General features: G+C 48.2%; 1 protein-coding gene across 2 annotated transcripts in view; it reads left to right on the top strand.

Annotated features, from left to right (window-relative positions):
• Positions 1-717: 717 nt before the first annotated feature.
• NT5C2 (5'-nucleotidase, cytosolic II) overlaps positions 718-12,036 on the top strand; it is a 58,757-nt gene continuing 47,438 nt past the window's right edge. The window contains exons 1-2 of one of the 2 annotated variants that reach the window (XM_080596896.1): positions 803-825; positions 11,283-11,374. The gene's annotated coding sequence lies outside the window, so the exon portion shown is untranslated. Of the gene's footprint in view, positions 826-11,282; positions 11,375-12,036 lie in introns of both variants that reach the window. The other variant, XM_080596895.1, reaches the window with a different exon arrangement.

Here is a 12,036-nt window from a genome sequence, read left to right as displayed (position 1 = left end):
GTGCTGGAGGAGAGAGGTGTGCAGGAGCTGAATGGTGGGAGGGGAGAGCAACACGAGCATGGGGTTTGGGAGCCAACGGGGCCCTGGGTTGCCGAACCCTGTGGCCCTGTGGGGACACCCCGCTGCCATTTTGGTGGCACCAAGGTAGCCAGGACCCTGCTAGGGCTGAAGGAGAAAGGCTGGAAAGGAGGGCTGTCCTTCCTTTCATTTCCTTTTCCTCCTTTCTTGGAGGTCTTTTCCAACCTTAATGATTCTTTATTTAGGGCAGTGCTTTAGTGGGTGACATTGGTGGTAGGGGGACGGTTGGACCAGATGACCTTGGAGGTCTCTTCCAACCTTAATGTGAGTCTATGATTCTGTGAAAATGGGTGTCAGCCCCCACATCTCCCACACGCCCCCTCAGCTCGCCCCAGCCCGCCCTGCAACCACACTCAGCCACAATTAGCCCTTAATTGCTTTATTTTAACGAAAGCTCGGGTTCCTTCAGCCAGCTGAAGGGAAACGCGGACAGCCGGGCTTGCAGGGCCGGGTCGCGGCCCCACGGCTTTCTGCGGGGACAACGCCAGGCCTGGGCGGGGCAGGGGGGGGGGGGTACAAAGGGAGCCTCCGTGCGGCCGTTCCGCGGCTCGGCACTTTGCCGCCGCTCCCTTGCGGCCAGCCGCCGGCCTCGCACATTCTCCCCGCTCCCTGGCGCCGGCCAGGGGGAGGGAGGGGGAGAGGAGGAGGAGGAGGAGGAGGGGCGGGGCGCGGGCCGCGCCTGCGCAGTGCCGCCGCCGGGGCGCTGCGGCAGTCGTGCGGGGCACTTCTTCCGAGCGCGGCAAGGAGGTGAGAGCGGCCCGGGCGCGCGGGGGCAGTGCGCGCGCGCGCGGGCGGGCGTTGCGCGTGCGCGCGCCGGGCGCGTGGCGGCGACCGTTGGAGGGGACCGTTGGGGAAAGGGGGGGGGGGGGGGGGGGGGGGGAGAGGGAGCGGGGCGCTCCCCTCAGCCGGGGCGGGGGGCTATGGCCGCGGCCCGGCGTGAGGCGAGGGGGGGAGCGGGGGGCGTGTGGAGCTCCCGGCGCTCGCCCCCGGCCTTTCCCCGTCAGGCGGGGCGGGGAGGACCCCGGCAGCCCCCGCTGCTGCCTCCCGGTCCCCTCCCCGGCAGGGCGCCCCCCGCTCCCAAGTTCCCTTCCCTGTCACCTCTGTGGTGGTTCGGGTGCTCTTCGGGTGTCTGTCTGTATCCGGCTCGGGCTAGAAGCCAGGCACCAAATAACAGTTAAAAAAAAAATAAAGCAACACACAACCACTTTCCTCTCATTTGCTTATGCCTTTTTTTTAAAAAGAAATTTCCCTTTTGTGCCAAAAATACTGTTGCAAAATACATGACGGAAACAATCCTACACGGGTTTCTGACAGACTGCGTGACTTCGCAGGGCAGTGCAGTTTCTTGTAGCACAGGCTGTTTTTAAAAATTCCTGGAACCAGCGAGATGATGAAATCCGCAAGTTTACTCCAGCGCTACTTTTCAGAAGGCTGCCAGGCTGGATGCTGAGGATCCTTTCAGACGTGGTCTTGGGGACATTCCTCCCAAGGCACGGTTATTACTTACTTTTTAAAGAAGTTTATTTATTTATTTATTTATTTATTTATAGCTCTGGAAGATTTACCGTTTGAACCTCAAAGATCGCGATATGCTTTCTAAGTGACTGCATAAAAACGTCTCCTTCTTACCTGTGTCGGTTTAGTATAACATCTTGTCACCAGCCGAAACGTGGTGTTGATCCGTACACCTCTTTGCTCTGGGAGCAAGGAAATATGTAATGATCAGTGAACGGATTGAAAATAGGAAGGGTTGCGGGTCTTTGCAGGTGCTGCACGGCTTTACTGAAAACCAGAATCAAAACTCAAAACTGCATTTTGATCTCCGGTTCGCGAGCTGAGTTTGTGGTTCCAGCAATGAGGAAAAACCGTAACGTTTTACTTGCAAGCTCATCCGCTTCGCTGCGGAAGTCTGTCACAGCCCTTGTCAACCTAAACATATTTTAGAGTGGAACTGCTATTTAAAATAATCTATTGCCATTAGTCCTGACTCCAAAAGATCATTCAGGAACTTGCTGGTTTGATTAACAGCAGTTGGAGTTTGTTCAAGCATGGACGTCGTTTCATTATATAGTACAATACAACCTTTACTCTGTATAGCTTCATTCAAGCAAATTGTATTGCAAAATGCACCACCGAATTACATTTAAAACGCTCCATTGAATGAAGTACAATTGCAGAGACAAATGGGAGAAAAATTGTAAGAATGGGAGAAATGTTTTCAGCTGAGGTTTGAAATTTAGAGCCCGCTAGTATGTTTGCTTTGGTAGCGTTATGTACAATGTTTCTAGGATATACACTAGCAAAAGTCAGATGCAAGCTGAAATTTTCGCAGGCAAATTTCCAGTTTATAGGCAATCTTTAACAACAAAAATACCTTCAGTTGTTGCTCTTTGTCATGTTTGATTCCTAATATAGCTGTGAAATGAAAGTTTATAAAACCTTCTTAAAAACACGATATATCCCAGCCTTTCCGGATTTAACTTCAAGGGGAATGTTTATGAAAAAACAGAAACCTTAGTTTGGTGTTTACTGGTAAGCACCATGGTATTGTACTCTTCAGGGAAACATGGAAAAGAATGTTGTATTTCCTTCAGAAAACTACAGGTATGTTATTTTTGCATCTAAAGTAAAAGGGAAACAAGCTATTAAAATACGGGGTTTTGCTGATGTTCATTGAAAAAGCAGATAGGTTTATATGCTCACCTCATACCTGTTATTTGCGGGTCAGCTTAATAAAATGCTTCCCTTAAAAAATGACACGTGGGTTGTTAGTTTGCAGGGAGCTGTTGTCTGGGGATGGCCCAGGGCTGGCCGTAGTTCCCTGGGGCAAACGGAGCCGATCCGCAGCGTTTGAGCCCCCCGTGCTCTGTGGGCACGGAGAGCCCCTTCTGTTGTATAAATTTGAAATGGGGGAAGGCTGTGGGATCCGGGTGATCCAGAACAGTGCAACCAGTCGCTCGCCACTGATGGGGTCAGTCCTACAGAGCCCATAGGACCCACGGCAGCATTGCCACGCAGAAGCTGCTTGGCCTGGGGAAGGTGCGTTAACGGGCTCCAGCCAGGCTGCAGTGGAAAGTTGTCATAGGAACTGGCTTGCTGTTTGGCAGGGCCATGCCTTGTCTTCACTCGTTTGAAAGCACACCTCCGTAACTAATCACCTCGGGATAAGAACCTCTCGTATGCTGTCCGGCACAAACCCATGAAGAGGGCCAGGCACTTCGGCTCTGCCCCAAGGGAAGCTGAGGACAGCGCTGTACGTCAACAGAGGACAGCCTGGGTGATGTACCTTGGGATGAGTTCACAGTGCCTGCTCTGCGCCGTGCCCTTGCCTCGGGGTGGCTCACGAACGCTGGCTGTCCTGATATAAACCAGCTGTGGCTTTTTTAGCGGTGAGAATAATAGGATAGAAAACCGAACGGAGTGTGCCCGGGAGTGGAAGCCTTGTCTCGCTCTTCGGGATGCGTTCGGGATGAGACATGTTACTAAGTCAGTGCATGGGAATTCTTCACTTACTGTCTGTATGGCATCTATTTTATAAATTTTATTGTGTCAGCAGCACAAACATCATTTGAAAATGATGCTTGATATGGCCGTGGTCTCAGTCTCTAAATGTTGGCTATTCTGTGCTTAAGGATATCTTTTTGTTTGAGTATTTGCAAAGTGCACATTCATATAAATATTTCTTGCTGTAAAACGTCTGGTTTATGCTACTGAAGAAGTTATTATTATGTGTCATGACTATGATGCATGTAGCAGTCATCTGTATTTTGCTTTTTAATCATGACTCGTTAACTGGAATGGTTCCTAAAACCTTGGACTGTGTACTCTGCATAGACAGCATGTATAACATGACTCTGCTTTCTTAACACAACTGCAGAGACAATCCAGTGTGCACAATAAATAGAACTTAATGTACAGTAAATAGATGTTAAGCAACATCTGGAAAATATTGCGCAGGTATTTAAGGTAGCCACTGTAAGCAATTGGTAATCCAAACCTGGCTGCGTAAGGGTAGTTATTAAGTCTCATTCACGTGTTTGCAGGGCTAAAAAGGTACTTGGGAGAGCTGGCTGAGCAAAGCTACGGTAGGGAAAATAATTTTTTTTATATGACAGCGTGAGATCGAGAAGGGAACCTGAATGATTCAGCCTGAAAACCCACAGCAGTCTGTGTCTGCTGCTGACTGCTGCATCTGCCCGCTCCCTCGGTGTGTAACGGCAGCGGGTGCACCTCGCTGTAAGGTCAGCAGCACGTTTGCCCCGACTTCCTGGACGCCTGGGTCCCCACGTGGAGGAGCAGTGTGTGGCTGCGTGCCAGCCCTCGCGGGCCTGTCACTTTTTTTTCAAGTCTGCTACAGAGCGGTGGAGGCTGAGCTTGTTGCTTGCTGCTGACCTTAGCTTATCATCCTCCGGGCACGAATACCTGCTGCCGGATTTACCGGCACCGCCGGCCCTCTTTTGGTAGTTTCATCAGAGAGAGGGTTCTGACCGAGCTGGGGAGGTTGGAAACCCCGCTGTGCTTATCTGTGGGCTGCCTTCTGTTAACATGTAAGCGAAGGAAGCAAGCTGGTTCTTACCTTGTGCCTCTCACCGGCTAAAACTGCTTTAAATTCTGCAAAGGTGTGAGAGCATTAAATGTGGAGAGCAGGAGTCGCAGTGGTGTTGGTACACGAGCGATCTGTTGGTTTCTTTTTGGAAAATAAAGGAGGTGTGGGCACAGCTTCTGTAGGCAGATGGAAGGAGAAGGGGAGGCCCAAGCAGATGTGATTCTTCTGGGATTTGAAGGTGGCACCAAGGTGTGAAGTGAGTTAGTAGAAACAGATGTGTGGGGACAACGTGCCCTAGCACTGCTTGTTTTGTACCCAAACTGAAAATAGAAGACTGTTTTGGTGTCCAAAATTCCCATTCTGGTTCATCCTACCACTTCCGATTTATTTAAAAACAAAGGTTCCTTGAAGTCATTACGCAGTCCAAACTTAGCTTAATTAAGTTAGAGAATATTCACCGCTCCCAGCTGTGTTCCAGCTCTTTTCAAACAAAGGCGTACTATTTTGCATATATGCTTACTACCAGATTATCATTAAACCTTACTTGGCACAAGTGGTTCCGCGGAAAGGAGAAAACAGAGACTTCCTGTACGGGTTTCTGCGGGAGGCTCCCAAGTAGAATGGTTTTCCACTGTTTACTTAAGAACAGCCCTTTGGATTAACTGGCTTTGACCCAGGCCTTGTACTTCTCCGTGTTATCATTGGCATAACACATGAAACACTTGAGATGCATTATTGCTGCAGTTTCAGGAAGCAAATCCTCGCCGAACCCTCTGTGAAGGTACGCTTCCAAAAAATACTTTCCAACCCGGGTGGTCCAGCCCTGCAGTTGCGGAGGGCGGCTGCTGAGGCACCTTCAGGGCGGGTTGCCCCTTTTTTGGGGTGAGCTGCTGCCTTTCTCCAGGCAGCAGCTGCTGCCGGCGCTGCTGCGGTAGCCCCAGCTGCATCCCAGCTGCGCGTGCTGGGTTTGGGAGGGAGCGGGTCTGCTGCTCAAACGGGTATTCCTTAGCGCCTTCAGAGAACGGGAGCTGTGGGTGGCGATCAGCTCGTATATTACTGCTTGGACCGGGTGCCTCTTGGCTTTTGCATCAAACATAGCACATATGGCCGTGGAATTTGACAAGAGAAACTTTCTAATCGGCTTCTAAAATAACCTAGAACAGCAGGTAAATTCGAAGGAGAGAAGACGGATGGTTTAGTACAAAGCATGCCAAAATCTCTAGACCAGCTGGATTCAGCTGGTGTTTGGGTCAGTTCAGCTGGTGATGAGTTGTACGTAGGCATGCACAGAAATAATTAGGAACATGGGGTCAGGGAAGAGCATGTGAACGTTCTGCCCTCAAGAAACCCAAAGAAGCACTGAGTGAGATGTATGCCAGTGCTTTGTAAACATAACGCAGTGATTACCACTAACAACATCAAAGGGTAAGTGCCAGTAAACTAAACTGCAGGTAATTTTGGAAGTTGGTAAGTGAAACCAGTTGCAATTAAAAAATAATAATAATCTTTTTAGATGTTGGTTCCCTTTCTTTTTTCCACCTCCCTCTGAGATGGTTTTTATCCTTTTTTTTTTTCTCCAGTGGAAGATCTGTATACATTGGCAAAGGTACTTCAAGTGTTGCTTTCTGAATTTTCCAGTTCACCGTTTTGGATATTGCAGAGCAATTCAGCTCAATTCTATGCAAAGACATATGTGCCTATAGAAGTCAGAGCAAATGGCTGCAAGAGGTGGTCCTGAGCGTTCTGGATAAATCCTGTCCTTTCTGACATCCCATGCAGTGTTCGCTGAGACCCGTTAGGAACAGATACCCATAGCAGCTGCATAATTGCTTCTTCTCCATTTCTTGTTCATTTCCACTTTTTTAATGTCATTCTCCGTATGTGCTTTTAGATCAGGATGAGTTCAGTCCGTGAAGAAATCTGATGAGGTGAACGTGAATTTCAGGTGCTCTGAGCACCTGTTAGCTCGAGGCTGACCCCGGAGACTGCTCCTCCAGTTCAGTTCTGGTAGCTTTGCTGGCGTTGTAATCCAAGCAGCTGAGTGAAGCCGGAAGGAGGAATTTAACATAGAAGCAAGCCAGGCTGGTAAATCACCCGTTCCTTTTGCTGTCTGGAAACTGAGGCAGGAGTCAGATTTCGCTTGCCACTTTACGTTACAAGCATCAGTCAGTTGGTGCACCAGTGATCTGAATTCTGGGGAAAAACGATAAGAATGAGCATTTGCTAACAAAATCTACAAGTGGTTCAAGTAAATAGACATAAAATCCCTCTGCTCTACTCTTCAAAATGCCCTCTCTACCCGAGCAGTGACTGGCGTACCAGAAGATCTTCTCCTAAGTCCTTTTTAGTCAATAATGTGAATTTAACTTACCCGTACCATTAATCACTTGGTGACTGCAGGCATGCTGGGCAGAACAAGTGGCTCACGTGTTCTGGTGTTTCTTAATATCCTCCGCAGAGTAGTGTTGAAATGGAATGGTTTTACAGAGCGTGAGGATGTTAAAAAATTGCTAGTGCTGGAATCATGAGCAGATGTGTGTGATATTTTTGAGCAAATTGTATACAAATTGGCAAGAGCTTTCCTTGCTGTGATCTGACATGAAATATCCGTATGTAGCTTTCAACAATTTGGGGATTTCTGTTCGTTCTGATGCAGGGAAGTAACACTGTGGCCTTCCGAAGAGTTTATTAAAAGCACATGATCTAACCATTCCTATTTTTTTTCACCTTGAATAATACATTAGGCAGGTTCTTAACTCTTCTTTTACATGTATTGTAACTTCTCTTGCAGAATTGTACTTGGCAGTTTTACAAGCCAAGGCCAAAAAAATCTGCTTGCTAGGCTTGAGCAATCAGGAGGGAAAGGATGATGAAAAACCAACAAAGTTTTACTCATCTACCACTCGTTTTTCTTCACAGCCATGTAGCGGGTAGATATTAACAAAGACAGTAATAAAAAGCACTTTCAGTCCTCATAAATCGATGTGTTCTGGTGGGGTCAAGAACAAATATTGGCAAGGTTAGGGCAAAATACCAGTGTTGTGATGCTCAGGGCCGGGCTGAGGTTTTTCCAAGCGCTGTTAGGAAATCAGTTAGGAGGACGCATTTCTGTGGCCACACTGGAGGCTCAGTGCTGGCTAAGCATGTGGTCGGCTTGTTTTTAGCATCTACAGTAGGTCAGGTAACGTGCTGCTGTTCTCAGCGAGTGGGGGCTGTCACGCTGCCCTGCCTGGGACTGACTTCTTTAAAGGTGTCTCAGGGTGCAGGGGATTCTGGCTGTCGCTCATCTGCAGCAGGAGCACACGGCTGTGCTGTTGGGTGAGTCTTCAACTCTACACTAATGAGACACTTCAGGTTCCCCGAAGACAGAAGCCATGGCCAAAGGCAAGGTTTGGTGTCGGGAACTCTCAGTTCTGGTTTTGGGATTATGGGGACCTGCTGACAGTGCTGCCTTAGTTCTTTTTTAATGCTCTCTCACCCTTCAGGCTGGAAGGCTTCTTCCAGGTCACGGCTGCAGCAGTGGATCTGCCACTTCATCCGTGTCCTCTGTTGGGACAAGTACAGGGAGAACATCTTGTGTGCCCTCCTCAGCTCCTGCCGGGGCACAACCTCCTGTGTCAGCAGGATTGATTTAAAATATTAAAAAACAGTGAACTGAAGGGTCCGTGGAAAGCTGAAGGTTTTCCCCAAACGAGCTTCGTGCTTTGTGTTGTGCTTGGATAGGGTTGCAAAAAGTTTCTGAAGAAAAGAGGTCGATACTGTTGGAAACGGTATAATGTAGGCCTTTGGTATCAGTTGATAAAGCCGAGACAGTTAGGTTATCAAAGGGAAGCCAGAGCCAGCAAAAGCTCCAAGTCATCAGAGGTTGATGTTCTTAGTTTATTCAGTTCTTTTACTGATGAATTGAGTCACGTAGGCTGCGTAAGAAATGCTGGAGGAATAAGCCGTCTTTTGGAAGAGCGTGGGGTACTGCAGGGAAGGCGTTCGTCAAATTAATTTACTCAAAGAGTTTCCTGCAACGGTGCCTCAGTACTACACATCTGTCAAGATTAAATGAGATCTGGGGGCCGATAAGATGTAGGTGGGGACACTATTGTGCCCTAAGGACAGGTTTGTAATTTCATTTGTAATCAGGCAGACTATAATTACTGTGTTTGCCTCTGATTAAAAAAACAGGTCAGGAAAGGAACGAGTTGCGCTGTCTGTATGCAGAAGGGAAGTTCGCGCTGCTCCGAGCGCTTTGAAACACCCACAGGCTCCACGTTACCTGGGTTTCATCCCGGTGCCCGCTCGGTCGGCACGTCTGTCTGCGGGGCTTTCTTCTCGTAGGCAGAGAGCTGCGGCGTGGGACTGCTCACCAAGAGCAGAGGGCAGGAGAGGTTTTGGGTGAGCTCCTCTCTGATCCGCGCGGTGAGCGGCGAGCGCGTGTCCAGCCGCTGGTGTGGGGAGGCAGAGGGTGAAGGGTGGCTGCTAACTGGGAGCAACGCAGGGAAGGTGAGCGTTGTCCTTCTGGCCTGGGTGAGCATTTCAGGAGTGTTAGGGCCGGCCCAGGAGTGACGTGGGTGAGCTGAGCCTGGGAGCACAGGGTTCTTGCCTTTCCCACCTGGAAGGCTAGACCAGCCTCAGGGAAGGCTTTGTGGAAGAGAGGTGGGTAACCATTATTTAAGGGCAAAAGTAGGAACCCCATGGAATCTGTCATAGGCTGGTGTGCTTCTGGAGTGCGATATGCTAGGGGAACTGAGAATCAAGACCTTCTTTACTAAATTATTTCTGTATTTATCTTCACAGTGCCCTTTGTAGCCGAGGAGTGTCATTATTTTGCATTGTTTGTGTTTTGTGAACAACGAACAAGTTGAAAACTGTCTCAGTGTTGTATATGAAGTCTTTGGCCATGCTGGGTATTAAGGCTTTCTCTCTTTTGTCCAGTTCCGTCCCATAGTCCTCCACTCACCCTTCTTTTGGAAAAACAGGCTCATTTGTCAATAAAGTGATTGTTCTGCCCGTTATTGATAGGTAAGATGTCAAAAAGAGAGACCAAGTTAATACATGAATATTTGGTAAGCTTTTCCTTAAAGAAAGTGGGGAGGCGGGGGATGATGCTGCAAAAGAAAACTCCTAGCAGGGAAAAAAAAAAAAAAAAGTTCTCACTGTTTTCGACTGAGCAGCTCTCAGAATCACCAGGTCATCTTCAGCTGTTGATCTCAGTGTTTATTTTCAGCAACTTTCTTAGGAAGGAGGAGTCGGTGTTCCCTCGTTGAAGTATGCCGGCTGCTTTACTCAGCAGCACGTCCCTCGGCTAGCGCTGCATCCAGATGCCCGTGGGACTGGTGCGGACTGGCCAGCTGGCTGCACCTGGGCTGAGCAGGGACAGCTTTCAGCCGGGGGAGGTGGGAACTCTCCTCTCCAGCCTGTGGAGATGGCTCAGCTGCAGATTCTGCTGTCACATCTCTTTACGCAGCCTGCAAGCATGTAGAGAGGTCCCATCGAATAGGTTTCAAGTGTCTTAAAAAATCATCCTTATTTTTCCTTTAACTTCCCTTTAACTTTCAGGGACCGCGATCTTCAGAGAAAATAATTTTATTTTTTTTTACCGGTAAGCACTGACAGTAAGGAAAGCCAATAAAATGTTGTCCTCCCTACCTTCCGTGTTTAGAAGATAAAGAGGGCTTTGGGCTGTTTGCGTTATCCAAGCTGACCCACTTGCATGCTTCCTGGATGACTGCGTGCCAGCTCGGAGTTGCGCATCTCAAATACTTTGTCGGTTACCACCACGCTTCTGGAAGGGCCCGTTAAGTCTGCATTTGCGTCCTGTAGCACAGCGGAATCCAATGAAAGGCGTCATTGTTTTGAAATACCGTGGATCCGCTGCCAAAGGAGCTACTGTTGTATAATCCCTAATAGCAGGTTAGAGTGGCAGCAGTTCCTTGGTTGGAAATCAGTATGCGGAGGGATGGCTTTCCAGTTTGCTCTCCGGGGGTGACAAGTTTCATCTTGTTCACTCTGCGACTTACAGACTCGCACAGAGGTGCTCAGCCGTCGTGAGCTGGTAGCAGGTCCTCACGCAGGTCTAACACCGAGGGTGTTACTTAGAGGTAATGCTTGCTAAAAAAAAAGCATTGCTAACAAATACAAAGATTAACGCATAAAGAGGTTTTAGATCGTTCTGAAGCAAAGCAACAGGGGTGGAATAGAAAAGTTTATGCTGGCTTTCCTTTCTGATTTGCAGAATTCAGTGTGTTCATTTCCATGCTGACATTTCTGCCTTTTGTGCTGTTTGTGTTAACCTGCAGCTCAGCCAGCGCTGTTGTGCCTCGTCTTCCTACCAATGGCATTAGTATCTGCAGATATCAAACATCAAATTCCAATTCTAGTGAGCATTTGCATCAAAGCTTACCCCCTGGTTTTCAGCTAAAGCAAATACATGTGAATTCTTAAATATTTTCTTTAGGGTGGACTGTATCACAGCAGAGAGATCAAATTCACCCCTACTTCTTAATCTTTTAAGACCTTGTGTAAGTAGAGCAATTGCTTACGGGAAAAACAGGGTGAGCAAAGTATTTGAAGTATCTTACGGGTTTCTTACTGGAATTTAACAGCTGGAAACAAGAAGCAGTGAGAACATTATGTTACTAGCCAGGTCCATGCTTGCTTTTGGCAGGTGGTCAATTGGACAACAGTTGGGGAATCCTGCAGCAGAGGTTGCTGCAGGCTGCTGTGCTCTTTTCCTGCAGAAAACCTTTCCTAAAGGAGGTGAGTTTCCTCCATTCTTCTCTCCGAGACTGCTTGTGCTTCAGCCTGTTATTCACTGATACGTCATTTATAAGGTGAGGAAGAGTCACCCGAGGCACAATACTCTGCTTGACTGACCTACTGTGACTTTCTTTTTGGCATTAATTCTTGCCTCTGTGAAAAAAGACCGATTTGAACATCCTCTCCCCTTCATTTAGAGCCCAACAGTGATGGAAAAAAAAACTCAAAATTTTGTTTTGTAATTAATTATCCTCCCTGTTAATATTTTGTGTGGATTTATTTAATTTCCAGTCACAGGCTCATGTCCTGTCATCGCTGGACTGAAGAGCCCTTCCTGTGTGCAAATGCTCCCAGGCTATTTCAGATCACCTGCAGAGCAGCTCTCTGCAAACTGGCAAGCTTCCACTCCAGGCTTACTCTCTCTCATGGCTTTATTCCTTCCTCAGTATAATCACTATCGCTCTTGAATGGGGACAGGTGACTGAAGAGAGTTCTCCAGCAGCATTCGGAGCAGCGGCAGACAGGCACATAGAGTCCTGCTTGGTAGCCTTGTACACGCAAGGATCAGATTTGACCTGCAGTCACAGCATTTCTGTGAGAGCTCATGTTTGCTGATTATTCTCTGTGGCATGGCTCTTGCTCTTCTGGATCGAGTCTCACAT

Source organism: Anser brachyrhynchus (assembly GCF_964034855.1).
Source record: "Anser brachyrhynchus genome assembly, chromosome: 6".
In the NCBI taxonomy this organism is placed as follows: Eukaryota; Metazoa; Chordata; class Aves; order Anseriformes; family Anatidae; genus Anser; species Anser brachyrhynchus.
This window is presented reverse-complemented; position numbering and strand designations above follow the sequence as displayed.